General features: G+C 37.2%; 1 long non-coding RNA gene across 1 annotated transcript in view; it reads left to right on the top strand.

The window, feature by feature from the left end:
• The first annotated feature begins 322 nt into the window (after positions 1 to 322).
• Positions 323 to 25,952, top strand: part of LOC129646416 (uncharacterized) — a 179,847-nt gene continuing 154,217 nt past the window's right edge. The window contains exons 1-2 of the long non-coding RNA XR_008711909.1: positions 323 to 456; positions 18,514 to 18,574. This is a non-coding gene — a long non-coding RNA (uncharacterized LOC129646416). The remainder of the gene's footprint in view (positions 457 to 18,513; positions 18,575 to 25,952) is intronic.

The raw sequence follows: 25,952 nt of genomic DNA, 5'->3' as shown, positions 1-25,952 counted from the left end.
CCCTGATGCTGGGTAAGATTGAAGGCGGAGGAGAAGGGGACAACAGAGGATGAGATGGTTAGATGGCATCACCAACTCAATGGACATGAGTTTGAGTAAAGGCTAGGAGTTGGTGATGAACATGGAGGCCAGGCGTTCATGGGGTCGCAAAGAGTCTGACACAACTGAGCGACTGAACTGAACTGAACTGAGCGGCTAATACTTTCAGTTTCATTTTCTGCCGGCTGAGCTGGGCTGTGTTTCACCAGGCTGGCTATTTGGCCTGAGGCTCCCAGCCCTGGTGTCTATTGGCTGTTGGGAAGGACCAGGTGTTGACCATTGATGAGCAAGAGGAAGGATTCCAAGATGGCGGCTGCCCCAGCGTCTTCATTCAAAGGAGCTCCCAAATGAGGCTGCTGCTTGTGTGTTCGTCTCCAGGACAAGCTGCAGCTACTCCTTCCCTCTGAAGATCAGCAGGTGGGTCTGACCCCTGCTGCCATCAGATTACCACTTTTGCGCTAGGTCTCCATGTACATGAGATTTTGTGTGCATTTACATCCCATGGAAGGAGGAGCCTAGTACGCTGCAGTCTATGGGGTCGCTAAGAGTCGGACATGACTCAGCATCTTCACTTTCACTTTTCACTTTCATGTATTGGAGAAGGAAATGGTAACCCACTCCATGTTTTTGCCTAGAGAATCCCAGGGATAGGGGAGCCTGGTGGGCTGCCCTCTATGGGGTCACACAGAGTCGGGGATTACTGACGTGACTTAGAAGCAGCAGCACATACAAGAGAAAGGAAGTCTCTGCTTCCCCCAGCGCTGTGGGGCTCCTGAAGGTAGGCTCTACTAGCCTTTCCCTCACACTTGTCTGAATGGCGACCATAAAAAATAACAAATACAAAGTCTTGGTGAGGACATGGAGAAAAGGAAATCCTCCTGCACTGTTGGTGGGAATGTAAGTTGTGCTTTCCAGCCATTGTGGAAAACTGTGAAGTTTCTCAAAATACTAATAATGAAAATATCATGTGACCCAGTCCTTCCATTCTAGGTTATGTATTTGAAATAACAAAAATGAAAATCAAGAAAAGCCCATTAATTGGTTGAGTCCTGCCTGGGGTCACACGTATGAGGCCTTACAGCAAGGCCTCAGAAGCAGAGCCCAGATCAAGTTATCTCCGAAGCTGACTGAGCCACTTTGTAACCTTGGCAAAAGCCCCTTGATAATCAATAACAAGCTTCCTGATTCTCAATTAAGCAAAGATGCCCACTCCAGTAAACACCCTATAGTAAACGCCCCAACTAATCACCTAACACCAACTTTCCTGCAGGAATTTTCTTTGTCCTGAGACTATAAAAATTGGCTATTAACCCATGAAAACTGTCCACTCTCCTTGGTCTGTCAGGAGGTTGGCCTGCTGGGCTCACAGTGCCCACTTTATCTTTGTTCTTTGTTTTTAATTAACTCACTTCTGAAATGCTCTATGTTTCAAAATTATTTTCAAACCTGTGCTCAGAGTACTTCAACATAGTTCAAAAGATACATGCACCTCAATAGCAGCGTTATTTGCCAAGATACAGAAGCAACCTAAGTGTCCATCAATAGACAAATGAGTAAAGATGTGGTATGTGTATACATACACAGATATTATATACATATATGATGGAATACTACTCAGCAATAAAAAAGAATAAAATTTTGCCATTTGCTGCAACATGGATGGACTTGGAGGGCATTATGGTTAGTGAAATAATATGGACAGAGGAGGAAAAATACTGTATGATATCACTTAAATGTGGAATCTAAAAAATACAGCAAACTAGTGAATATAACAAAAAAAAGATACTAATAGATACAGAGAACAAACTAGTAGTTACCAGTGGGAAGGGGGAGAGGGGTAATACAGGAGTAGAGGAGTATAAAGTACAAACCAACTGGTATAAAATAAGCTACAAGGATGTGTTTAAAACATGGAGAATACAGCCAATATTTTGTGACAACTATAAATGTAGTATAACATTTAAAAATTGTGAATCACTATATTGTACACCAATAACTTATATTGTACAGCAACTATACTTAAATTATTTTAAAAAGTTAGTACTTTTTAAAAGTATTGTTATTTAGGAACTATGAAAGCTATTGAGATGATTACTTTATATAAAAATACAGTCCATTGTCCCACTCCAGTGTTCTTTCCTGGGGAATCCCATGGATATGTGGGCTCAGTCCATGGCGTCATAAAAAGTCAGACATGACTTAGCAACTAAACAACAACAAATTATTCCAAGGAACAGTCTTAAAGAGCAATAATAATTTTCTTACAGTATATATAAAAATGATATTTTATTTTAATATATTATTGATAGGGAAAAATTGTACCCTAAAAATTATAATTTTGTAAATGGATTGAAATATCCTTTGTGTGGTTTAAAATAACATTGGATGGAATCTCATGAAAATTACAAGCCTTAAGGAAATTTAATGTCCTTTCATCTTGGCCAGTACCTCTTGGTTTGTTTTGTCTTTTCCGTTTCCATTCAATGAAGAAGCAAGTGATCACAATGAACTTTAGACAGTTCTTTATTTGCCTAGGACTCATAGTTTGAGATGGAGAAGGCGATGGCACCCCACTCCAGTACTCTTGCCTGGAAAATCCCATGGGTGGAGGAGCCTGGTGGGCTGCAGTCTACGGGGTCGTGAAGAGTTGGACACGACGGAGGGACTTCACTTGAACTTTTCACTTTCTTGCATTGGAGAAGGAAATGGCAACCCACTCCAGTGTTCTTGCCTGGAGAATCCCAGGGGCGGGGGAGCCTGGTGGGCTGCCGTCTATGGGGTCGCACAGAGTCGGACATGACTGAAGCGATTTAGCAGCAGCAGCAGCAGCAACAGCATGGTTTGAGAACTGTTGACTTAGAGATGAAAATCTTATCAGGTTCCACTTGCATGTAGAATAAAACAAGATTGACCTCTATTGAAATTTAGTCTCAAAACAACAAATCCCATTAGCATCAGAATCTCTTTGCTTTTCCTATTCTTATTTTCCCTCTGCCTAGGGTAAAATCAAAGTGATCCTTTCTTCACATTCAAGGTTTATATCGTTATCAGAGTAACAGATAACATATGACATCAGAGTTATTATTGCTTCAAAAATCTGACAAACTGTTTTTTTAGGGAATAATGATGAGATAGAATTTTTTTAAAAAAAGAATTTGTAATATGAAGGCATTAAAAAAATCATACTGAGACCTCAGTGTAAGTTAGGAAAAAAGCTTAATTTCATTAGCTACAATATTAACAGACTTCACACATAGTCTGCACTTATATATTGTGGTTTAAATTCTTATTTATTTTTTTACTTTTCTGCATAATGGAGAAACCAAGGGCCTGAAGGTTTTCATAAGTATGCAAGCATGTTAGTTTACAGTAAGAACAGGAAAACTCAAGACCATAGGGAACAGTGGAAAAAGCAAGAAAATTAATACCATGAATGGGACACATTTTATTTATTTAATTTTTAAAATATTTTAAGTTGATATGTTGCATTTTCATTTTTATTCAGTTGAAGAAAATTTCTTTTATTTTTGGCCATGTGGCATGTGGGATCTTTGTTTCCCTGACCAGGGATCAAACTTGCACATCCTGCATTGGAAGCACAGAATCTTAACCACTCGACCACCAGGAAAGTCCCAAATGGAACACATTTTAGAAAGGGCTTATTATAAATAGAATGCAAAAGTTTATAATGTTTATAACCTGGCTTGAGAACAAGAATAAATGGAGATAGACAGTAGCTGGTTATTTTACTATAACACAAGTCAAGGAAGTTGTCCAGAGAGAACATACTGCTGCTGCTAAGTCGCTTCAGTCGTGTCCGACTCTGTGCGACCCTATAGACGGCAGCCCACCAGGCTCCCCCATCCCTGGGATTCTCCAGGCAAGAACACTGGAGTGGGTTGCCATTTCCTTCTCCAATGCATGAAAGTGAAAAGTGAAAGTGAAGTTGTGCAGTCGTGTATGACTCTTCGTGACCCCATGGACTGCAGCCTACCAGGCTCCTCCGTCCATGGGATTTTCCAGGCAAGAGTACTGGAGTGGGGTGCCATTGCCTTCTCCAAGAGAGAACATAGTCAATCACAAAATCATGTCACAGGGGGAAAATAAAATCACAATTTATAAATTAGTGCCTCAGCAGGTGGAATCCAGACCAGAGTATGTGTGTTGTGTGTTTGAATCTTTGATCTCCCACCTCTGGGAATGTCATTTCACACCTCTTGTGCTAACAATGGTGATGATAATAGTAGCAGTACTTTCTCATAAGATCATTTGAAGATCAAATGAATTATGATCTGTGAAGTGTTAAAATATCAGATCCTTGTAGGTATTAAATGGTTTATTGTTATTAGTGGGTGAAGAAAAAATGAAAAAAACTAGTAATGAGAACAGGGATGAATAGTTAAAGTATTGGCAAATTTTAAGCAACAACATGGGCAGAACATATCCATTGTTTTTGCTTCATCTAAAAATCACATTTACAATAATATATTCAGAACAATTTAAAAAACGTATCTATAATAGATTAAGGGTGATATTTTCCAATCAAGAAGATTATTTAGTTCAATTCTTATAGTATGTGCAGATTAGAGTTACAGGAAAATTAATTACAAACATATTTCAAGGATCCTCAAATTTTGGAAAGTTTATGAATATACCTCTTCTCTCCTGTATCCATTAGCCTTGTTACATATTTTCTTTTCTTAGTTTCTCAGTTTATTTTGGATTTTGAACACACTTTAATCTCCAAATTATTTCAGCATTTCACACTAAAATGTTATTTTTTCCCAAAGAGTGCCCTCAAGATGTACTTTATATTATTTAAGTATTGCCCAGGTTTTATTTTGGTCAATCATAGGTGATACCATAAGTTAACTTTAGGTTATTATATAGTCTATTCCAAAAGTGTATCAAGTAGATTGAACTTACTGGGTTAGAGTTCTTTGTTTTTTTTGTGGGAGCTTTATTTGCATCAACATTCATTAGTTTTCATACAGAATTACCAATTCCCTGAAACAATTTTAATATAAATTTTCCCCATTTTATAATTTCACATTATGATCTGCATCATTTAAACCAAGTATAAATAAAGCAACTGTTCTGAACAAAGCAGACAAAGGAAGCAGTTGCCTAGCAACAGAAATCACAGAACAGATCCTGAACTCCTACTCAGATGGAAGCTTCCTACCCCAGCCCGGTGGTGAAAACATTTCTTAGTATCCATTCTCTCACTGTACATGCCCCTCACGTTGGGAGAAGAAGCACCTTTTGATCCTGCTATTAGATGGAATTGGAAATTAATGGGCTTCACTAGAGTTTGTACCATTTTCTCTGAGGTTCATGAATTACTATATTGGAAATGATGAATAAGTTACATGCCTGACATGCTCTTACTTTTGTTTTAGAGCTGAGTGACTGTGTACCTGAGAATTATTCTCAATGCTCAAGGGATGACCATATGGGCTGAGATGGAGATTAAAATGCATCTGAATCTGTGTGTGAACAAATCCAAAACAAGCACTCGGGCAGCCTAGAAACCAAATCAGCTTGATGCACCCTTATTGGAAATGCTGCTGTATACAGCTCTGAGAATTGTGTATGAGGCTTTGTGATCCCATGCAAATGACAACTAATTTAGGTTTAATTCATATCATAATTCCCTGTGTTTGGGCATAGGAATCTTCAAAAATGATGACAGATTTTGTTTTCTTGCCTTGTGTGTATGTGTGTGTTTTAAATTTCTCCCTTAAATTGGTATATTAAGAAAGACCAGTATATTTTAAATTATTTTGAGATTGTTAAGATTTTTTTTCTTCATAGATGTCAGGTACACATTATTGAACTGGATGTATCTTCATTTCTGTTTCTTTGTATGATATTATCATTGGCCTTTGTAAGTCCTCCTGCATTTAAAATATTTACTTAGCAATATTTTTTTTGAGTGCCAACTGTATGTCTAGGGCTTCCCTAGTAGCTCAGAGGGTACATTCTGCCTGCAATGCAGGAGGCCTTGGTTTGATCCCTAGATAGGGAAGATCCCCTGGAGAAGGAAATGGCAACCAACTCTAGTACTCTTGCCAGGAGAATCCCACAGACAGAGGAGCCTGGTAGGCTACAGTCCATGGGGTCGCAAAGAGTCAGACGTGACTGAGCGACTTCAATATATGTCTCATGAATAAGTCAAGCCTGGTCACTGATGCTAAATCTATGGGTCAATTCATGTATAGTTTCAGGGTGGATGAGGCTGGAATGCCCTCCCAAGTGGGCAAAGTAAAACTAATTCAAGCCAAAAGTACCAACCTGAATGGAATATAAATGAAAAAGATCATTATAGATGTGGCATGAAATGTAAAGGGAGATCATATGAGACCACAGACAAAAGAGACAGACAGCAGAACAGGAGCCAAAGTGTTTATGGAAACATGAAGAGACTGTAAAGTTTAATGAGGGACATGGTGGAGGACCAAGTAGTTGATTTTTAGTGAGGACTGTCTGTGTGGATATGGTGGTGGGCCACATTGGTAGCTGAAAGTACTATGCTCCAGTCATGCCAGGCATTGTGCTCCAGGTTTTGAAGATCAAAGGAGTAAAGAAAGGAACTATGGTTACTGCTCTCAAGAGTTCATAATTAAATAGAAGATGAACATGTAAATGAGTGATTCCTATGGAATACAGAAAGCTCAAGAACAGAGATGTTCCCAAGGTATATTGCAAAAGAAAAAGGAATGGGGATAAAAGTGGGGATAAAAGAAAAAGGAGTGGGGATAAAAGGAAAAGAACAACACTGCAGAGGGGAGGTGTAGTCAGAATATGATTTACTTACATAGACGGCACTTTCTATTGGTTCCAGAATAGTTCAGTTCAGCTTACTGGAAAGGAATTTCCAGGTATCTCTGCACAGAGGTTCAATATCCACTGCACAGTGGTGTCTACTTTCCAAAGATATGACTTCCCACAGTTCCTAGAGCCCTATCAGTTTCTATCAATTATGTAGCTTTTCTCACCTATCCAAATCAAGACTCCTCTAAGTCTTGCCCTCTCAGAGCAGTTAGTCTTTCTCCCTCTTGAATATAAATGCCTATATTTTCTTCCAAAGCTCTTTTTCATTTCAGTAAAGTAGCTTCTTTCTTTAAAGACTGTACAAATGTAACAGAATGTGAACAGTTTAAGGGCACTCAATTAAATGTTCTTTTTCACTTTATGACTGTTTTCACAGTTTCAAACTTGCTATGAAACCAAAACAAGCATATATCTAGAAAAACCCACTGGGACTGGCCAAAGTGCTAATTATTTATTTACCTCTTACCTCTCTAATTCATTGTAGTGAAATGCATGTGATCAGCATGGTAGATGGCTCCTCTGATAGAATGTTCCAAACTGCCCACATTATTAAACTCTCTATTTATATCATAGACTCATCTTCCTTGAACTTCCACCTTGTTTAGTAATGCAGAGTCCATTTGGATTGAACATTAGGCCATTGTCCTCTTCCTAATGATATTTGCTTTCTGTATGGTATGTGACATTAGAAAACACCAGAAGCTCCTTGAATTGGATCGAAATTAAACTATGATCAGTGACATCAGGAGTTGTTCATTTAGCCCTGAAGCAGTATTCTTCCTTGAAAAGAAAAAGCACAGGAAATTGAAGATTTAAGATGGCTGGTTTTGACTTCATCATTTACTTACCATATGGCTTTGTTAGATGGTTAGGGATCTTGGAGGTCAATTTCCTTTGCTGAAAAATGAGAGTTATATATAACTCTCAGAGTTAGTATCAGGCTTAACTGAGATAGCAGAACAAAGGGGTCTAGGACATAAGAGCTCAACAAATGCTGGACCCCCTTTCTTTAGTTTCCCCATTTGCTTTTTTCTGATGCAATCAGTCTTATTTCTGAATGGGATATTGGTGGGATATCTATTAAAGCTAATTTTCAATTTAAGCACTGAATATTGTCAGTGGTATAACAATGTTAGTGGTATGTCAGAGATACGTTGTTGTTCATACCTCTGCTCTAGTGAAAATCTACCTGCTGAAAGATTTTCATCTTTTTAAAATTTTGTGTTATCTAGTAGTGTTTTTCTTATTGTGAACCTGACATTCCAAATGCATTCTCCTTATTTCTCAGTTTCCACCTGCATAACTGGCAAGTGGAGTTTTTTTTTTTTGAATTTACAAAAGTCTGCAGCCTTTTAAAAATAATATTCACACATAGTGAAATCTATGACAATTAAACTTAGCCTTCAGAAGTCTACCTCCTGCTCCATAGGGAGAGACCCTTGACATCTGAGAAGTAATGTTTTATATATATTGATAAGACTGCATTGGTAGTTAGGGATTGGTCCTCTTCCTGTTTGGACAGAGTTATTTCACTACATTTCTGTTTGTTCATTTGTGTTTTTTTTTTTTTTTAATTAACTCATAAATAGCTTACTTATTCATCAATTGTTTAATGAATGCTGATCATATTCCAAATGGTCTTCTATTTGCCAGTCTTTATATTGCAAAGCATAGACTACAACTTTCACTTTCTCATAATAACTTACTTAGTAAAATGTCTTACACATTATGATCACTCAATTCTCCTGAAAATAATGCTTGGGAAAGAATTGCTTTAATACATTTACTTTACCATTTTCTGGTCTCCTATGATTTGATGGATAAAACAGGAAAGGAGACGGGTTAGTGGATATTATTAATATAAATGCAATAACTTAACATTTTTCTATGTTGTATGTATTGATCTTTTATTATTGGAAACTGGCCAATTATGTTGCATCATACTCATGCCACATCTTTGTCAATTTGGTGTTCGACTGACATTTTTTTAATAAATAGCAAAAATTGGTAACTGACTATAGAATAATGCAAAAGTTGGATCGCTTTGGGAAATACCCGGAATACCCTGAAATATCCGGAAATACCCTCGTATGAATTTTACAGATGATATCAGTAAATGCCAAGTAACAAAAGAACAATAAATTACCATCATAAGGCCAAAATAATGTAATACAATGACTCTCTTTCTCTTCTCTCTCTATTGAGAAAGAACAGTTTTCTCTGTTAAGTGATTATTTTCAAAATACTAATTCCTCTTCATTATTTGAAAGTTGTCACTATGTATAGTCTGAATAAATATCAGAATGTTGTTTTGGGGTTTTTGGGGGCCATGCTTTTGGCTTATGGGATCTTAGATTCAGGACCAGAGTTTGAACCTGGCCTCCCCTACAGTGGTAGCACAGAGTTCTAACCACTGGACTGCAAGGGAATTCTGATAGATTTCTACCTTAGATTGCATTTTCTTCAAGCTACAGTGAAAGTTACATACTGGATCTTACTAGATACTTACCTAATTAAATTATCATTGGTGTATAAAATTTAAATATTAACACATTTTACAGAGTTTATAATAATAAAAGTAATTTGACTTCATTTTATAGATGATGAAATTAGAATTTAAGAGACTATAAAAGACTTGTCCATTTCCAACCCACAGCTTTGAAACCTGTGTATCCACTATCACTCCATCTGTGATTAATTTCTATTTCCTAACATGACTCTGATTTTTGCTGGGGCTATATAAACATATAGATAGTCTTAAAAACAATACATAAAAATAAGACCTGGATTTTGCTGACCAAATCAACACCATTTGTTGAGACATTTCTTGCTTTCAAATGAACACACAGTCTTTTCTCTACACAAATACTTTCCAAAGTATAATTTAGAGGTTCTACCCATCAGAATCACATGGGAAGTCTGAAAAATGAATATTTGCCTGCCATTTAAACTATGTGGATCAAATACAATGGGAGTAGGAACCTGGGAACTTATCACCTTAAGATTGTCTCATAATTGTTATGTACCCTAAAATGTGAGATCAGCCACTAAATGATGGTGATTGTGCCATTCCCACAAGATGAGATTATATTTCCCAACACTTTTGATTATTTGGAGAAGTTATCCCGGCATGCAGAGCATCCACCCATTGAGAGCTTTGCAGCACAAATGATCCTCACAAGAATAGATGATACTCAATAGTATAGCAGAGTAAAATCCTTTCAGAGGAAAAGACACCTACACAGAGCACAGAATGTATTGTTTCTGCAAGCTGGGAAGTTTCAGTTTCAGGTGTCTATGAAACTGGGAAGCACATTCCTTGGAAAAGTGAATTTCTTTCAAGTGTGATCAGCCTTATTGTATATACAAAGGAGTATATTTGTAAGTTTGAGTCTAAGATACCAATCTGCTTTTTAAATATATATTTTACTTTTCTTAAAAAGGCAGTAAAGAATCAACTAAGAAATTGTCTGTATGGTCTACTGAATACAAAGTGATCTAATACAAATATTTCAAATATACAAATAAAATGTGAGCAATGTATGTAATTTAATTTTTTTCTGAGAGCCACATAATAAAAAAAGGAAAAAATAAACATGTTAGGTTCATGAATCAAGGAAAATTGGAAGTGGTCAAACAAGAGATAGCAAGAGTGAACGTCAACATTTTAGGACTCAGTGAACTAAAATGGACTGGAATGGGTGAATTTAACTCAGAGGACCATTATATCTACTACCGTGGGCAAGAATCCCTTTGAAGAAATGGAGTAGCCATCATAGTCAACAAAAAGAGTCTGAAATGCAGTACTTGAATGCAATCCCAAAAATGACAGAATGATCTCTCTTCATTTCCAAGGCAAACCATTCAATATCACGGTAATCCAACTCTATGCCCTGACCAGTGATGCTGAAGAAGCTGAAGTTGAATGCTTCGATGAAGACCAACAAGACCTTTTAGAACTAACACCCCAAAAAGATGTCCTTTTCATTGTAGGGGACTGGAATGCAAAAGTAGGAAGTCAAGAAACACCTGGAATAGCAGGCAAATTTGGCCTTGGAGTACAGAATGAAGCAGGGCAAAGGCTAACAGAGTTTTATAAAGCAAACACACTGGTCATAGCAAACACTCTCTTCCAACAACACAAGAGAAGACTCTGTATATGAACATTACCAGATGGGCAATACCAAAATCAGACTGATTATATTCTTTGTAGCCAACGATGGAGAAGCTCTATACAGTCAGCAAAAACAAGACCAGGAGCTGATTGTGGCTCAGATCGTGAACTCCTTATTGCTAAATCATACTTAAATTGAAGAAAGTAGGGAAAACCACTAGACCATTCAAGTATGATGTAAATTAAATCCCTTATATTTATGCAGTGGGAGTGAGAAATAGATTTAAGGGCCTAGATCTGATAGATAGAGTTCCTGATGAACTATGGATGGAGGTTCGTGACATTGTACAGGAGACAGGGATCAAGACCATCCCCAAGAAAAAGAAATGCTAAAAAGCAAAATGGCTGTCTGAGGAGGCCTTACAAATAACTGTGAAAAGAAGAAAAGTGAAAAGCAAAGGAAAAAAGGAAAGCTATACACATCTGAATGCAGAGTTCCAAAGAAAAGCAAGCAGAGAGAAGAAATCTTCCTCAGTGATCAGTGCAAAGAAATAGAGGAAACGATATAATGGGAAAGACTAGAGATCTCTTCAAGAAAATTAGAGATACCACGGGAACATTTCATGCAAAGATGGGCTCAATAAAGGACAGAAATGGTATGAACCTAACAGAAGCAGAAGATATTGAGAAGAGGTGGCAAGAATACACAGGCTGCTGCTGCTGCTAAGTCACTTCAGTCGTGTCTGACTCTGTGCAACCCCATAGACGGCAGCCCACCAGGCTCCCCTGTCCCTGGGATTCTCCAGGCAGGAACGCTGTAGGGGGTTGCCATTTCCTTCTCAGTGCATGAAAGTGAAAAGTGAAAGTGAAGTCGCTCAGTCGTGTCTGACCCTCAGCGACCCCATGGACTGAAGCCTACCAGGCTCCTCCATCCATGGGATTTTTCCAGAAATGTACAAAAAAGATGTTCATGACCCATATAATCACAATAGTGTGATCACTGACCTAAAGCCAGACATCCTGGAATGTGAAGTCAAGTGGGCCTATCACTACAAACAAAGCTAGTGGAGGTGATGGAATTCCAGTTGAGCTATTTCAAATCCTGAAAGATGATGCTGTGAAAGTGCCACACTCAATATACCAGCAAATTTGGAAAACTCAGCAGTGGCCACAGGACTGGAAAAGGTCAGTTTTCATTCCAATCCCAAAGGAAGGCAATGCCAAAGAATGCTCAAACTACTGCACAAATGCACTCATCTCACATGCTAGTAAAGTAATGCTCAAAATTCTCCAAGCCAGGCTTCAGCAGTACGTGAACCATGAACTTCCAGATGTTCAAGCTGGTTTTAGAAAAGGCAGAGGAACCAGAGATCAAATTGCCAACATCCTCTGGATCATGGAAAAAGCAAGAGAGTTCAAGAAAAACATCTATTTCTGCTTTATTGACTATGCCAAAGCCTTTGACTGTGTGGACCACAATAAACTGTAAAATTCTTCAACAGATGGTAACACCAGACCACCTGTCCTGCCTCTTGAGAAATCTGTATGCAGATCAGGAAGCAACAATTATAACTGGACATGGAACAACAGACTGGTTCCAAATAGAATAAGGAGTATGTAAAGGCTGTATATTCACCCTGCTTATTTAACTTACATGCAGAGTACATCATGAGAATTGCTGGGCTGGATGAAGCACAAGCTGAGATCAAGATTGCCAGGAGACATCTCAATAACCTCAAATATGCAGATGACACCATCCTTATGGCAGAAAGTGAAGAAGAACTAAAGAGCCTGTTGATTAAAGTGAAAGAGGAGAGTGAAAAAGTTGGCTTAAAGCTTAACATTCACAAAACTAGGATCATGGCATCTGGTCCCATCATTTCATGGCAAATAGATGCGGAAACAGTGGATTCAGTGGCAGACTTTATTTTGGGAGGCTCCAAAATCACTACAGATGGTGATTGCAGCCATGAAATTAAAAGACACTTACTCCTTGGAAGGAAAGTTATGACCAACCTAGACAGCATATTGAAAAGCAGAGCCATTACTTTGCCAACAAAGTCCATCTAGTCATGGGTATGATTTTTCCAGTAATCATATATGGATGTGAGTGTTGAACTAAAGGAATGCTGAGCGCCAAAGAGTTTGTGCTTTTGATCTGTGGTTTTGGAGAAAACTCTTGAGAGTCCACTGGACTGCAAGGAGATCCAACCAGTCCATCCTAAATGAAATCAGTACTGAATATTCATTGGAACGACTGATATGAAGTGAAGGTCGAATACTTTGGCCACCTGATGGAAAGAACTGAATCATTTGAGAAGACCCTGATTCTGGGAAATATTGAATGTGGGAGTTGACAGGGATGATAGAGGATGAGATGGTTGGATTGCATCACCGATTCAATGGACATGATTTTGATTAAACCCTGGGAATTGATTATGGACAGGATGGCCATCAGGGCATTCACAGGGAGGAGGATACATTTTAATTCTATAACTAGTACACAAAAATTTTTGTTTCTACATGCAATCTATATGAAAATTATTAATGAGATAATTTATGTCTATTATATGTCAAGTTTTCAAAGTCTGATATGTATTTTTGCACTTTTAAAACATCTCATTTCAACCTAGCTATGTATCAAGTGTTCATAGTTACATGTGTCTGCTGCTGATAAGTCGCTTCAGTCGTGTCCGACTCTGTGCGACCCCATAGACAGCAGCCTACCAGGCTCCCCCATCCCTGGGATTCTCCAGGCAAGAACACTGGAGTGGGTTGCCATTTACTCCTCCAATGCATGAAAGTGAAAAGTGAAAGTGAAGTCACTCAGTTGTGTCTGACTCTTCGCGACCACATGGACTGCAGCCCACCAGGCTCCTCCGTCCATGGGATTTGCCAGGCAAGAGTATTGGAGTGGGTTGCCATTGTCATATTAGACTGTGCAGTTCTAATAGAAGGACAAGAGTTTTATTCAAATCTTGTGATTACCACTTCTATTCCTGGCGATGTCTGTCACATTACATAACTTTTAGAGTGGTAGTTTTCTCATTTGAACAAATGTAAATTAGGAATAATACATAATGTATATCTTATACGATGTCCCAGTTATTTCTATACATGTTTATGCTGGTGTGCCAGTATCTGGGGTGAATAAAAAAAGGAAATTTCCATCACCAGGTTTAATAAAAAGATAAGTTTATGTTAAAATTATCCAGGAAGTTAAGGGCACAGAAATATTCTTTGCAGGGTACAGAGATAAAGTTTATGAGCAGCATAATAGTGGAATTATAATTTTGTTTTTTTTTTGTCATGAAGTTCCTTTTATTCTCACAGAAATGGTGTATAGATGACAGAACAACAGTATCTTCCGCGTAACAATGTACCATCAATCTGTGCTTTGGTTCATGAAGGCAGATAAGGACAGCTAAGAACAGCCTGATTCCAGTGAGTTATTGGGCAGCTTAGTTATCCATCAACATCCTGGATCTATAAATTGGAAGAGTCATATCTTTACAGATCACTTCATCAGGAAAAGAAAAATATCTGAAATGTCTTATATTTTGGCTACATAATACCAAAAGAAGTTCACCTCACCACTTTAGACCTTTATAATGAGTATGGAAAGGTATTACCATTATAAAAGACATATCTGAGATTATTTCCTATTTTTTTTAATTTAAAAATGAGGCGCTGTTTCTGAACACAAAAGTATTAGCTATGCTTCATTGTATTCTGGGATTGTATGATTTATAGCATAATTTGTGTCACAAAATGAAATGACAAAGGGATAAAAGGATACTTTTATTTAGATATTTAATGTAAGAAGAGTGGATTCTAATGTGTTTTATTCATTTATTTATAGGAAACATTCACAGTGAAGCAACAATTGTACAAAATTAATTACTGAAACAGGTTTAATAGCTACTAATTTATTTGTGAACTGTAAAGGAAAAAGATAAGTGGAGAGATACAAGGAGGCTTGAGTTTTCTTACTTTGATTTGGAGAAAATTTTTTGAAGCTAAAGCTGTAAATGACAAGTTTTCTTACACTCAAGTCTACTGAAATTCATGGCATTTTTGGCTTTAAAAATCATTATTTTATGAGTCAGTGCAGCCTAGTTTTTTTTTTTTTTTTTTTTGAGAGACAGTCAAGGAGTTTGCATTCTCTAACCCATTCTTTCTAGGGTCTGAACACACAGATGGCTAATAATTGAAATTATGTGTCAATGCTTACCTTATTTTTGCTTGTTTATTCAGTCTGCAATGTTTCTTTTGGAGCTTTGCATGTCCGAAATAGTAAAACAATTTAGTGTGTTTTTTGTTTTCAGCAGAACGATCTCCAGAGGTAATTGCCTTTAAGCTAATGATTTAGGTTATTCTTCCCACATATGTGACATGCCATGGCTTGGCATTATTTTGTTTGCAGTTCTCAGAGTGTGAGGCCCAGACAGCATGTACAATATTCACAGCAAGGATTAGAGACACCTTGTTGAAAGCAAAACAAAGAACTGAAAATAGTAAAGCACACATCCCACTTTTTCTTCATTTATTTTTTCTCATTATCACAGATTATTTTCCAGAAATGGCTTCTTAGCAGATGATTCTCTGGTAAAAAATCTTTTTAAAGTTCAATTTCTCTCTCTTGAGCTAGCTCTAATTTACGGTGGTTGGAAGTGTTGATTATTAACACTGTCCCATTCAGATACCTCAGCAGGCACCTTCTGAGAGTCGACAAAACTGTGATGCTACGGTGGGGTTTGTATAATGAAACAGTTCACTTTAAGGGACTATTGTCCTTACGAAGCTTATAAAAATAAGAAATTAAAATGCAGGGATTAATAAGAGATATACAAAAAGTATTTGAAACAACATACATGAATAAGAAAACCTGGATTTAAAAGCCATTGTACAGTTGTTTCTTGGTATCTGTAGGGTGCTTGTTCCAGGACTCCCATAGACATGAAAAACCACAAATGACTAAATCTTTTATATAAAATAGGATAGTAGTTTGCATATAGCTTATGCATACCCTTTCATATACTTTAAATTATCTCCATATTATTTATAGTACAATAAAATATGAACACAATATAAAATATAAATAGTTATAGATACAACATAAATGCTATGTAAATAGTTGTAATCATGTGGCAAATTCAAGCTTCACTTTTTGAAACTTTCTGGAATTTTATTTTTCAAATATATTTGGTCAGTAATTGATTGAATCTGGCAAGTGCAACTCATGGATAAGGAGAGTGACTGTATCTGCAAAAATACCTTGTTTGTAATGAGTGCAGAAAATACTCTTAACAAATAGCTGTGTCATTCTTACTACCCATGAAGCACTGTGTTAAAACCCAAGAAGAGTAAAATCTAGTTTCTGAATTCATAGGGCTCGATACTGGTGGAGAGCAATCACACAGGAATAATTTTAATACAGTAGTTTCTCCCCCCTGACCCAATTCACAGGGGTTACTTTGCAAGAACTCCAGTAGATGCCTAAAATCTTGGCTAGTAACAAAGCCTATATTTATCATGGTTTTTTTCCCTATGATACATACTTATGATGAAGTTTAATTTATAATGTAGGCACACTAAGAGATTAACAGCAATGGCTAATAACAGAACACCTATAACAATATACTGTGATATAAGTTATGTAAATGTGGTCTCTCTTTTTTCAAAAGATCTTATTGTACTATACTCACATTTCTTCTTGTGGTAATGTAAGACAATTAAATGCCTATATGTTAAGATGAAGGGCGATGAATGACATAAGCATTGTGATATAGTGTTATGCTGTTTTGACCTCCAAACAATATATGATGTGGACCAATAAACCACAATGAGAGCAATGGTTGGCTGTCAGGGGCAGACAGTGTTGATGGGTGAGGATCCTAAGTGGGATGAAGTAGGTGGGATGGGTGAAACATTTCATCACACTACTCAATTTAAAACTTACAAAATTTTTTCTGGTATTTTCCTTTTAATATTTTCAGATCTATGTTGACTATGGATAACTGAAACTGAGAAAGTTAAAGCCATGATGAGGGTACAGCGTACTGTAATATGTAGAATTATTTAATAGACTTGCGGCTGGGTCATTTTTCCCTGAGGAGAAGGGTTCAGGAGTAGACTTGACTGAAGAAGCAATACCTGGATGAATCTGAAGGGATGAGTAAATGTTTGCTAAGTTGATAAGAAGAAGAAAAATATTCCAGGCAGAAGAGCCAGCAAAAGAGACTATGACTCATTTAGTGAAACATGGGATGTTAAGGAATATATGGGACTATGTAAGAATGTTTATAGGAAATAGGTACAAACCAGATCATGAAATGACTAGATTTGCTTGCTATATTTAAAATTGCTTCTTTGTGGCTCATTTAAAATAGGAGATTATTGCAATTAACTTCTTTCATTGAAAAAATATTCTGCTTGAAATTTCTGTAGGCATAGAATGAGACTTGGCGGGGCGAGGCGGGGGGGTCTAGCTAGAAAGCAATTATATCAGTAATAACCTAAGTAAGGGGTGGTGTGGATACAAACTAAAGTAGTGGAAATGAAAATAAAACAGAGCTGGGTTATAGAGATATGTTGGAGTTAGAAATGACAAAATGATTTCTGCATGGATATGGAAATTGAAAGAAACCAAGAAACTAAACTATAATTCCTATATTTGAAGATTGGGCAATTGTATGGATGTTCATTCCTCAAACCAAAAACCTAGTGTATAGGAATAGAGGCAAGTTCAAGATGTGGGGTGGCTGCTGTAATTTTTACTGTATTTGGTGTCTAAGTCTTGTTGCATGAGGAAACCGAGGTGTGCACTCAAAGAATTCAAAAAGGATCCTAGAACTAAAAACTTCTTAGTTCTAGGAGCAATCTATTCCTTTTATTCTCATGTATTATTCTATGGCACTGCTGACTATATGTCTAAAGGAGTCTCAGTTCAAGGCTGCCGGTACTTTCTTCCTCTGCTTTCCTCCCATAATTATTGCAAGTACAAGCTCTTTTTATTGGAATTGTGAAGAAGTTGAACTGAAGTCAGATAATTCACTGAACAAGTAGTGAGACAAAATATGAATAATAAAAAGTTAGAATCCAACAGGTGATTTGACAGAATCATAGAAGATTGGTTGGACAACGAATGTGGTAGTAATTCATTCTAGGGATGCTTTGAAAGTGAAAGTCATTCACTCAGTCACGTCTGACTCTTTGTGACCCCATGGATGATATAGTCCATGGAACTCTACAGGCCAGAATACCTTCTCCAGGGGATTTTCCCAACCCAGGGATCGAACCCAGGTCTCCCACATTGCAGGCAGATTCTTTACCAGCTGAGCCACATGAGAAGCCCAGAGACCCTCTACAGGCTTCCAAAATCTATTTCACTATAGGGGACAGAAGTACTAACTAGATTTTAAACTGCAAAACTCAAAGATTCAATCTGAGATTGATAAAACCACAGAAATGTAGATAGCTTATTAATTGAGTTCAGTTGGCTTACATGATGTTTTCCATAGGTCTTCCTTCCTTCTGGGATCAGAATGAGTTAATGCCAGTACATTATGCCTGTCTGAGTAGGTGAGTACATTTTATGAATTTACAATATATTATAATCTCCACATCTCTACAGATAGTCAAGATCAGAGAATTTTTGTAATGAAATTGTGACCCTGGAAGCATGCCATGTAATATGCATTTTTGTAAAATAGAGCCTAGAGACGATTGAATTGAGGATCTCATGGTTTTCTAGGATAACGAGAAATAAATGAAGAAGGGCAGAATTGCTCTTCACATATTCTGTTAATGCATGAAGCCATGTGCCTTTTTAAGGCAATTTCTCATCTCAAGGTGATCCGATGTTGCATGTGCCGGGGGTGAGGTTTTTGCGTGTCACTTTAGGCAAAATTAGATCTAAGCCAAGTTTATATTTGGCATCCAAATTTGTGTTTTCCCTGCCTTTCTCCCCAGTCACACACTGCCCTCCCAATCCAACCCCTCCAGACACTGTGTTACACTCCTTTCTTACGTTCTCCATCCTCAGTCTGCCAAAGGCTTCTTTCAAGAAGAAACTGGATAAACTCCTTCACATTACAGATCATATTCTTGATGAAGCTTAAAATGTTTTTTTGTTTGTTGGTTGGTTTTTTGTTTTTGATGGAGGAGATTAGCTTTTCCTTCAGCTGTTGGAAGGAAATGTCAGTAAGAGTGAACCCAAAAGATGCCAGCAAAATGGGTGATGAGTATTGTCATCTTTCCTGGGTCTGCTTACCATCCCCATACTCTTATTAACTGGCAGCATTGAAACACAGTTCCTCTCTTTGCCTCTCTGTGTTTGCACATAGAAATGAGGAAAAGTACGCTAAAAATTATTCAGATATCCAAATCGGTTTCCTTACGCCCTGCTTTTTAGCAGTGACCTATAGTGATATTTCCGGAGAAGGCAATGGCACCCCACTCCAGTACTCTTGCCTGGAAAATCCCATGGACGGAGGAGCCTGGTGGGCCGCAGTCCATGGGGGTGCTAAGACTCGGACAAGACTCAGCGACTTCACTTTCACGTTTCACTTTCATGCATTGGAGAAGGAAATGGCAACCCACTCCAGTGTTCTTGCCTGGAGAATCCCAGGGACGGGGGAGCCTGGTGGGCTGCCGTCTATGGGGTCGCACAGAGTCGGACACGACTGAAGCAACTTAGCAGCAACAGCAGCAGAGTGATATTCCAGGTGGTTATCTACTGTTAGATTAGTTTTTTCTCCTGATGCTCTGTTTTGCATTTTCTTTTCTTTTCTTTTTTTGCAGCAAGCCTAATGGCTAAACATAGTCTCCTTTCTTCTCTATGTGTTCTATAACATTCTATCACATGGGATTTTTTTCCATTCTAAATCTGTTCCCCACTCCTCACCATATACTCCAGGATTCTTTCCTTAAAAGAAAAAAAAAAAAAGTACTTAGTTATCCCTGCGGGGCTGCATGCAACTCATAAGAATAATAGCTAACAAAGCTAAATTCTGAATAATAACCCCTTTGAAGCCTCATTAAGGGCCTTATCAATAGCTCCATATACCTACCTACAAAATCATTCATAGAATTGTCCTTTTCCTTGGTTCGGTAAAATGATCTCAGATTGCTGAAAGCTGTCTGTGAAAAATGCAAAATTATTAGTATATTTTTCAGCTAAGAATTATAAAACTAAAAAATAAAATATAAACATTCTAATTGGTAGATTTTTAAAGAAGGACATAATTAAAACCTCTGTAAGTAAACAAAATATTACATATATATATTTTTATACCTACATTCAAGAAATATATCAATCTAGCAGTACTGATTGATTAAGCATCTAGACATAGAAGAGTCTAAAATTTTTCTGAAGGCATCATAAAAAAACATGAATATGGATAAGTGTATATATAGATATATATAACCAAAAATAAAATAAGCAATCATTAAACAGATGGATACTTTTATTCACTTTTTAGTTCCTCAATATTTTTCATTGCAAACTCATGTCATGTATATGTTTTAAAAATACATAAATGTATATTTATTCAGAGTATATTAACTACCAGTGAAAAGATTTTGATCTTCTCTAGCTATTCCTCCTTAAAACCATCCCCCCCACCCCCCTCAAAAAATCAGGTGTTCAGGGAAGACAATGCACATGGTGAGTAGGAGGGACAGGACCGGTTCAGTCCAAACACAAAGCGTCCTTATTTAGCCTTCTCTGAAGCTGATGTTAGGATTGTTTGAGAAGTTATTTTCATCTTTAAAATGTATGCCCAGGAGACCTAGTATAATTTGTTTGATAGAGGAATTTTAGAACATTCCTAGGCACCAAGTTATTTTCCTCTATGACTGTCAATTCCCAAATTCTTATTCAGATTTGCAGAGAAATGATTTCAGAGAATTTAGCAAAACCTAGTTTTTCCCCCCTGAGATCATTGACAGAACATTTTGTGGACTTAATCAAGGAGACACCTCATTTGTAAAATGGTACAGTGGCAATAGCCATCTTCCACCCACCCTCACTTCCCTAATAGTAACTGATTATGTGAAACCTCAGAAAATTGGGGGAAGGAATACCCCCCAAAATAAAGATGGATATGGATTAAACAGAAGAAACTGAATAGACATCTCCACTAGAGGGTCACTACCTTAGTGCAGTGAGGGCTGATGGTGGGCACAGCTTAACTCTTGGAGTTGGATTTTGGATGGTCCAGACATTTCATAAAACATAACATCTCCTGCAACATAATCATAAAACCAAAACCTTTAACTGAAAATTCTCTACTGCTTATATAGTTTACTTTTGAAAAATCAATGCAGCATTCAATCTGTTGTGGTAACAGTTGCACGAGGTATGACATAAGGAGCTAACATCCTAAAAACAAGAACTACAAGTGGTTCAACTGTATGTAATGAAGATTGTTCTGTTTTGTTTTGCTCTTCTTGGATTTCAGGATCTGGCTTTAATTTCAGAATGTGATTTTTTTTTTCTTGAGTCACTCCAGAAATATCCATTTTACTAATTTTAACAGTCTTATATAAATTGTTCTTGTTGATTTCGATTTCCAATTTGTTGATATTGATGAGTCTCTTTGATTTGTTTCTAACATCTCTCAAAAGAGTAGTGATTGCCTTTGTACTTGTGGAGAGGAAAGTAAATCATAGACTTGAAAAACTGTCTCTATTTCTTGAGCTCTAAGGAGTCATGCTCCTTACCCACTGTAGCTTTTGATTATATTAAAGCTCTGAGGTGATAATTTGAGAGAGAATATGGATATGAGAGAGAATATACTGGATGGCTTGTCATGGGCACTGCTGTGATTCTTGGGCTCCAGCTCTCAGCTTACTCTGGGGGTGTCCTGTCAGACTCCAACCTCAGGCAGTTCTGGCTCCTTTGGCTGGGTCCCTGCTCTCCAGTCTGTTGCTCTGAGAGTAAGGGTGAGGTATAGCCAATTAATTTCATTTTGACTACATCTCATGTTTGCCAGCCTTCATTTCCTCTGTTCCTAGGTCTCTGGAGCATTCTGTTGGGAGAGAAATGTGTTTTGTTATTGTTCATATTTTCTTTCTTCTTTTATTTAAATGCCTCTGGCCTTTGGTTTCTATTTCGGGTAGTATGTTGTGTTCTTTTGAATAGATTTTGCTCTCAGCCTACAATCATCTGCTGTACTCCATCTAGAATATCCTCAACACTCTTACTGTGATATTGGTATTATGTACTTCTCCTAATTTTACTTTAAAAAGCATATTTATTGTGTACTTTCCCGTGAATTTGAGGAGGGAGGATAAGTTACTGGAACTTATTTTGCTTTCTGATACATTCCTTCTCTATCTTTCTTCACCATCAGTTATTCTACCTGCCTTTTGCCTTCACCTATGGTTTTGATTGTGTATAAAATTTATTAAGTTTGGTTTTGTTCATCTTTCTACCCAGTATTTGTTAACCTACTTTGAAAGTTGGTATCCAAATGATTGTGACCAAATCACAACTGTTTCTATTATTTGTCTTCTCTTCAAATATAACTGTTTACTTTTGTTTTCCATGTTAATCACATTTTCAAGTTTCCTGAAAAAGAGATTTTAATGGCTTTTAATGTCCACTGTTTGCATTTTTTTAACTTACGTTTGAGAATTCTTTTGCTTTGATGAAGTGAAAATCCTGAGTTTTTTCTCCCATTACCCTAAAAGATATATATTATTCTCTTAGAGGATGTATGTTCCCTAAGTCCTTGAATTTCTGGAAATGTTCAAGTATTGCTTTTACACAAGAAAAACAATTTGGAAGGATATAAAATTGTATGAACATAGAACAAATATTTCAGCTGATATTTCTTCATTGTCCTCTGGCATTTCTTATTAATTGCCTGTTTGTGGACCCACTCATCATTCACCCATGTGCTAGTTAAATTCTCTTCCTAGAATTATAATGGGGGGTGGTAGAGGGAAGGTTTATGTGCAAATCTCCTAGCAAAATTTCCAGGTCTCAGTAGGCATTCATCCAACTTCCCTCTGTTCCTCTGAAGTGCTTTTCTTGTACCTACAGTTTGATACTCCACCACTCTGAAATGCTGGGGCACTTGAAAATATCAGAAGGCTATCTCCCAGCAAACATCTACGAGTACCTATGAACATATGTGCCCTGTCATCACCTCCTCTACCACCCCTGCTCCCAAGGGAATAGCTTTCTCTACAAACAGAAGTACTGACTTGGATCTAGAAATCAGTGCTTGGACCACCTAAGAGTTATAATTCATAGCATCAAAGAATAGCTCTCCCATTTTCATATTCAGTAGATAACTTGTTTTCTTCAACTGAGTCTGATATTTTTGTAGTTAGTGGGAAAAACTTCTTTTACTTAGTATCATTTCTAAATTTCAGTGGGTATTCTTTTTTCTTTTACTTTACAGGTTTTTCAGGGGTAGTTGTGATAATGTTTCATCATAGATTCTTGCAAGATGCTTCTTCCCTGTTGGCTTTAATACCAGGCTTTTCTAATGCTGAAACAAACACAGGGAGCTTTCCATTGATATTGTTGTTCATCTTACACTTTGAGTTGCCTCCATATACTGTTAATATTTCCTCAGGTCCAGCCCACAGGGCAAAGCTCAAAGCTTGTCTCTATGCCTGTATTATTTTTTCAATTCTGTCAATATCATCTGTTACTTTATAACTATGTTTAAAGAAAAAAAAAAAAAAAAAAAAGGTGCCCTGGACAGCTTGAGGAGTTCTCACAATGGAATTAAGCAATCTAAAATGCCTCAGAGAAGGCTACACGCACCGTGAGCAGGGGCAGACCCAGTGTGGCTGAGGTACTGCGAGCGCATGCCAGTGTTATTTGTTTGCAGCATCCCTCCCTCCCTCCCCACAGCGCGACTGAACAAGTGAGCCTAAAAAAAAAAAAAAAAAAAAAAAGTGTCCTCCGCCGTCCCCTTTGTGTCAGGGCAGAGACCAGACACTGAAGAGACCAGCAAACAGAAGAAGCTATGACAGAGGGAAATGCCTTGGAAGCTACAGGCCATAGATTAAAACCCTGTGGTTATTATGGACTACATAGGAAGGGGCCTATAGATCTTGAACCAGCTTTCCAACAAATACTAAAGGATATTCTCTAGACAGGAAACACAAAAACGGTGTATAAATTCGAACCCAAAACAATAAAGTAAATGGCAACGGGGTCATACTTATCAGTAATTACCTTAAATGTAAATGGGTTGAATGCCCCAACCAAAAGACAAAGACTGGCTGAATGGATACAAAAACAAGACCCCTGCATATGTTGTCTACAAGAGACCCACCTCAAAACAGGGGACACATACAGACTGAAAGTGAAGGGCTGGAAAAAGATTTTCCATGCAAATAGGGACCAAAAGAAAGCAGGAGTAGCAATACTCATATCAGATAAAATAGACTTTAAAACAAAGGCTGTGAAAAGAGACAAAGATGGTCACTACAAAATGATCAAAGGATCAATCCAAGAAGAAGATATAACAATTATAAATATATATGCACCCAACACGGGAGCACCACAATATGTAAGACAAATGCTAACAAGTATGAAAGGAGAAATTAACAATAACACAATAATAGTGGGAGACTTTAATACCCCACTCACATCTATGGATAGATCAACTAAACAGAAAATTAACAAGGAAACACAAACTTTAAATGATACAATAGACCAGTTAGACCTAATTGATATCTATAGGACATTTCATCCCAAAACAATGAATTTCACCTTTTTCTCAAGCGCACATGGAACCTTCTCCAGGATAGATCACATCCTGGGCCATAAAGCTAGCCTTGGTAAATTCAAAAAAAAATAGAAATCATTCCAAGCATCTTTTCTGACTACAATGCAGTAAGATTAGATCTTAATTACAGGAGAAAAACTATTAAAAATTCCAACATATGGAGGCTGAACAACACGCTGCGGAATAACCAACAAATCACAGAAGAAATCAAAAAAGAAATCAAAATTTGCATAGAAACAAATGAAAATGAAAACACAACAACCCAAAACCTGTGGGACACGGTAAAAGCAGTCCTAAGGGGAAAGTTCATAGCAATACAGGCACACCTCAAGAAACAAGAAAAAAGTCAAATAAATAGCCTAACTCTACACCTAAAGCAACTAGAAAAGGAAGAAATGAAGAACCCCAGGGTTAGTAGAAAGAAAGAAATCTTAAAACTTAGAGCAGAAATAAATGCAAAAGAAACAAAAGAGATCAGAGCAAAAATCAACAAAACCAAAAGCTGGTTTTTTGAAAGGATAAATAAAATTGACAAACCATTAGCCAGACTCATCAAGAAACAAAGGGAGAAAAATCAAATCAATAACATTAGAAAAGAAAATATGGAGATCACAACAGACAACACAGAAATACAAAGGATCATAAGAGACTACTATCAACAATTATATGCCAATAAAATGGACAACGAGGAAGAAATGGACAAATTCTTAGAAAAGTACAACTTTCCAAAACTCGATCAGGAAGAAATAGAAAATCTTAACAGACCCATCACAAGCACGGAAATTGAAACTGTAATAAAAAATCTTCCAGCAAACAAAAGCCCAGGTCCAGACGGCTTCACAGCTGAATTCTACCAAAAATTTAGAGAAGAGCTAACACCTATCCTGCTCAAACTCTTCCAGAAAATTGCAGAGGATGGTAAACTTCCAAACTCATTCTATGAGGCCACCATCACCCTAATACCAAAACCTGACAAAGATCCCACAAAAAAAAAAAAACTACAGGCCAATATCACTGATGAACATAGATGCAAAAATCCTTAACAAAATTCTAGCAATCAGAATCCAACAACACATTAAAAAGATCATACACCATGACCAAGTGGGCTTTATCCCAGGGATGCAAGGATTCTTCAATATCCACAAATCAATCAATGTAATACACCACATTAACAAATTGAAAAATAAAAACCATATGAT

The sequence above is a fragment of the Bubalus kerabau genome, chromosome 3 (genome assembly GCF_029407905.1).
Source record: "Bubalus kerabau isolate K-KA32 ecotype Philippines breed swamp buffalo chromosome 3, PCC_UOA_SB_1v2, whole genome shotgun sequence".
NCBI lineage: Eukaryota > Metazoa > Chordata > Mammalia > Artiodactyla > Bovidae > Bubalus > Bubalus kerabau.
The sequence above is the reverse complement of the archived record's forward strand: the minus strand, read 5'-3'. Positions and strand labels throughout refer to the sequence as shown.